Raw genomic sequence first — 4,931 nt, 5'->3', positions numbered from 1 at the left:
GCGCCCCAGGGAGTGGGGGAGCTTCGCAGCTCTGCCGGCGGCCTCCCCTTTCCCTGCACGCCCGTCAGCTGCACCTCGCCAACCATATGGCTGGCGGATGTGCAGCTTGCCTCCCAAACCTCCGCGGGAGGAAAGCGATCCCTGCAGAAGCTTAGGATGGAAGCTGCGCCCCGCCAACTACCGTTTTTTTCGCTCTATAAGACGCACCAGACCACAAGACGCACCTAGTTTTGGGAGGAGGAAAACAAGAAAAAAAATATTCTGGATCTCAGAAGCCAGAACAGCAAGAGGGATCGCTGTGCAGCGAAAGGAGCAATCCCTCTTGCTTTTCTGGCTTCTGGGATAGCTGCGCAGCCTGCATTCGCTCCGTAAGACGCACACACGTTTCCCCTTACTTTTTAGGAGGGAAAAAGTGAGTCTTATAGAGCAAAAAATACGGTATATGGCTGGCTGGTGTGCAACTTCCTTCCCAAGCCTCCCTCCCTCCCTCCCTGACCCCACACCCCCAGTCTTCCCTCAGTAAAGTAGCATTTATTACTACTTGGGAGGAGGCAGCAGCAGCAAGATGAACATTTGGAGGCACTGGGTGGATCTTTGCACCCCGGTGCCGCATATGCTAAAGACGGCCCTGGGGGTACGCGTACCCCTGCGTCCTATCCAGAAAAAAGCACTGTATGCAATTATAAAGCAAGTCAAAACTGTTCCAGGCATAACAGAACAGGATGAATTCAATAAACAATGTGGGTCCCACAAAGAGAATGCCTTCTCTGTCAAGGACCAGGAGGAAGAGATGGCATCTTCTGCACCAGTGAAGGGGTGCAGACAGGGTGGCATTGTTCCCTCCCACACACTTGTGTTACTGTGGGTTCCTCAGAAAATGGGTGGCAAGGCATGGGGGCCTCAGCAGGCGGCATCAGTAATAGAATCGTATCTCCTCTCAGTCTCTTTTCCAGGCCAAACATACCTAGCTCCTTCAACCATACCTCTCAGGCTTGGTTTTCAGACTCTTCATCATCTACACACCTCCCAGCTTCTCAACAGCCTTCTTAAATTGTGGCACCCAGAACGGGGTCTGTTTAGCCTGGAAAAGAGGAGACTGAGAGGAGATAGGATAGACATCTTCAGATATCTGAAGGGCTGTCACATGGAAGCTGGAGCACGCTTGTTTTCTCCTGCTGTGGAGGGTAGGACTCGAACCCATGGCTTCTGAGATTCCAACTAAACACCAGGAAGAGGTTTGTGACATTAAAAAATGTTTGTCAGTGGAACGGACTCCCTCGGTAAGTGGTGGAGACTCATTGGAGGTTTTTAAGCAGAGATTGGCTGGCCATCTGCCATGGATGCCTTGAGATTCCTGCATTGCAGAGGGTCAGGCTAGATGACCCTCGGGTTCCTTTCCCACTCATGATTCTGCGATTTGTGCAGTACATAGTTAAACTATGGAACTCCCACAAGAGGCAGGTATGGATTAGACACAGAGAAGTAGACAATTTCATGAAGGAAAGAGCTATCCAGGTACAAATTCAGATATGTTCTACCTCCCTGTCGGAGGCAGTAAACGCTGCTTCTGAACACCAGTTGCTGGAAGCCACAGGATGGGGCGTGCTGTCGCACTCAGAACCTGCTTTTGGGCTTCCCATTGAGGCTGGGACCAGAATGGTAGACTAGATGGGCCACTGGACTGGCCTGATCTCAGCAGAGATCTTCTCATGTTCTTAAACCAAGCAGAATTAAAAACCACACACACAAACACACAAAATCAGAGTGGGAGAGAGAAGGCTGCTGCAGCTCAGCCGTCCAATGGTTAAATGGACTGAGCTCTTGTACCTAGAGAGGCAGGAAGTTTTGAAAGTGAGGTGGGAGAGACTATGGGGGGAGGGCACACTCCTTGGTCTTCCAGGGAGGCAAACAGGCCCAGTGACATTTTTTGGCAAGGCTGATGGGTGGAGCGGAGACCTGGATCCAAGGAGGAGGATGCATTGGGGGGAAGTGGCGCAGCAATAAAACTGTTGGCACGTTTGCAAAGCTAAGCAGGGTCCAGTATGGTTTCAAATTGGATGGGGTACCTCCGTTGATTCCTGCATCGCAGGGGGCTGGACTGGATGACCCTGAGGGGTCCCTTCCAACTCTACCATTCAGTGAAAGAGAATCCCCCTTCCCACCATGGGGTGGTGGTGCTGATCCGTGCAAGTGGGCTGCAAAAACTCAGCTGCATTGATCTGCCAGACTGCCTGGAAAGCCCCGACTGCAATATATGGGGTGGGAAGAAATGGATTTGTGGGGCAGAGGTGGACGGGTGAAGGAATTATTTAAAAATAAAAAGGAGGAAGAACACCCCCCCAAAAAAAAATCCACACCCATCCAACTACAAAGTGCCCCCCAAAACCCCTGATTGGGTTTTAAAGGATCTTACTCCCCTCCTGCCTCTACTCTGAACTCTTAACCAATCTGTGTAGGGGCAGGAGAGGAAAGAGCCTTGCGGAGGGAAGAGGGGAACGTAGCTGTGCAGCTTTTCAGTGCCAGAGGTGGAGGGGAACTACTTTTTTGGTTTCCTGAACGTGAAAAGAGGCTGCTCAGTTTCTCTCCTGCATCATCATCATCATCATCATCATCATAACAACAATAATTTATACCTCACACACTCACACATGGGCATAGTCAGGGTTTTTGTTGGGGGGCAGAACCTCAGTTAGCTGTATTTTTTATTCATTTCTATTGGTTGGGGAGGCAGCTGCCCCTCCCTGCCCCCCTTGGCTACGCCCATGATAAAACATCAATCATGAATTTATCGGAACTGTTTCTTCCTTCAATTTTCAGGCATAAATCCTTTGGTAAGGAAGGGATCGTATTCCCCTTTCCTTCTAGGGGTCAAATATACAAATATGATTGACTGGGAAGAAAACCTGCCTGTTTAAACTGTGCAACGAGTTCCGGCATTTGTTACTGAAATGTGTTTGATGGGGGAAGTCTTCTCTCTGGTCAGGTGCAAGTCCGTTTAACTGTCACTGTGGGAACTTTGACGGACAGCTGAAGAGGGGCTGGAGCGATGCGTATTCTGATTGGCGGTTGCAGGTTTAGAATTCTGAGTGAAACGCTGTGATTGGCTGGGTTGCCCCAAGGAAGTGTATATATAGCCAGGTGCTATTCAGCAGAGTTAGTTGGAGCTGTTGGTGCTCCTGGAGTCAGATAGAAAAAGACAGAGGAAGAGGATGGGGAAAGAAGATCCAGAAGGAAGGGCAGAGGGGCTTGGAGGCCAAAGGCTTCTTGGGCTAGCCATATAATTTGGCTCAGCCTAAGGCAGGGGTGTCAAACTCAAATTCATTGGGGGCTGCATCAGCAGTTTGGTCACCCTCAAAGGGCCGGTTGTATCTGTAGGACTATGTAAAGGACATGTAAAGTGGAGGTTTCCTGTGTAGAACGGCCAACACCGCTAGAGGGCAGACGTTCTCTGGCTTGTAGGCTGCCGCGCATGCGCTGAAGAGGCGGCTTTCTTGTGTAAAAAAAAAAAGTGAGAATAAAAGGTGAAGGCTGGCGGCCGGCGGCGGCTACACGGGCCACATGACGAGGTCTGGCTGGCCGGATTCGGCCCGCGGGCCTTGTGTTTGACACCCGTGGCCTAAGGAGTCTACAGCACTGAAGGAGAAGAAAGGAGAGGTGGTTTGCAATGCTGGGCTCTGGTGCCTGGTAGGAGAGCCAGAGGAAGATTCCAGGACAGCAAAAACAGGCCTGGGGTTTCATTTGTATGAGTTAAAATCTAGTCCCCATTTACAGAGTTATGCGGAAGAGAGCCCTTTAATTTGACCCTTTAATTGGTTCCCTTTTTCCTCCTATAAAAACTATGCAAGACCACCTTTGTTTAGAGTTTAAATAACAAATAACTTTTACTCAGTGCAGACCCTCCAAGTGTCCCTGTTTTCCAGGGACAGTCCTAGATTTATGGAAGCCGTCCTGGTTTCCGATTTGATCCCGGCATGCCCTGCTTTTCGTTAGGACATCCCTATTTTCATTGGAGAAATGTTGGAGGGTATGGAGTTGTCCGACTCCAGAGCCATGGGTTCTGGTGTTATGGGGAGAAAAACTTGCCTCTACCCATTTTCCCCTCACTGTGAAATGTGTGATGTGAGCCACACAGAAAAAGGAATATGCATCAATAGAGATGGACGGACAAGAGGATGAAGGACTTGACACAGAAAGTTTCTCTGTGCGATCCTCTGCATGCCTGCTCAGAAGTAAATCCCACTGGACTCGATGAGGTTTCACTGCCAAGTCAGTGTGTGTTTGGCTGATAAAAATATCTTGGGTTCTTAGCAGACTTAAGCTTAAGACGAGTCATAGAATCATAGAATCATAGAGTTGGAAGAGACCACAAGGGCCATCGAGTCCAACCCCCTGCCAAGCTTGAGAGCAGTACATGTGAAAAGGATCTAGGAGTCTTGGTTGACGACAAACTTGACATGAGCCAACAGTGTGACGCGGCAGCTAAAAAAGCCAATGCAATTCTGGGCTGCATCAATAGGAGTATAGCATCTAGATCAAGGGAAGTAATAGTGCCACTGCATTCTGCTCTGGCCAGACCTCACCTGGAGTACTGTGTCCAGTTCTGGGCACCACAGTTCAAGAAGGACACTGACAAACTGGAACGTGTCCAGAGGAGGGCAACCAAAATGGTCAAAGGCCTGGAAACGATGCCTTATGAGGAACGGCTAAGGGAGCTGGGCATGTTTAGCCTGGAGAAGAGGAGGTTAAGGGGTGATATGATAGCCATGTTCAAATATATAAAAGGATGTCACATAGAGGAGGGAGAAAGGTTGTTTTCTGCTGCTCCAGAGAAGCGGACACGGAGCAATGGATCCAAACTACAAGAAAGAAGATTCCACCTGAACATTAGGAAGAACTTCCTGACAGTAAGAGCTGTTTGACAGTGGAATTTG

This window comes from Podarcis vaucheri (genome assembly GCF_965113315.1).
Source record: "Podarcis vaucheri genome assembly, chromosome: 2".
NCBI lineage: Eukaryota > Metazoa > Chordata > Lepidosauria > Squamata > Lacertidae > Podarcis > Podarcis vaucheri.
The sequence above is the reverse complement of the archived record's forward strand: the minus strand, read 5'-3'. Positions refer to the sequence as shown.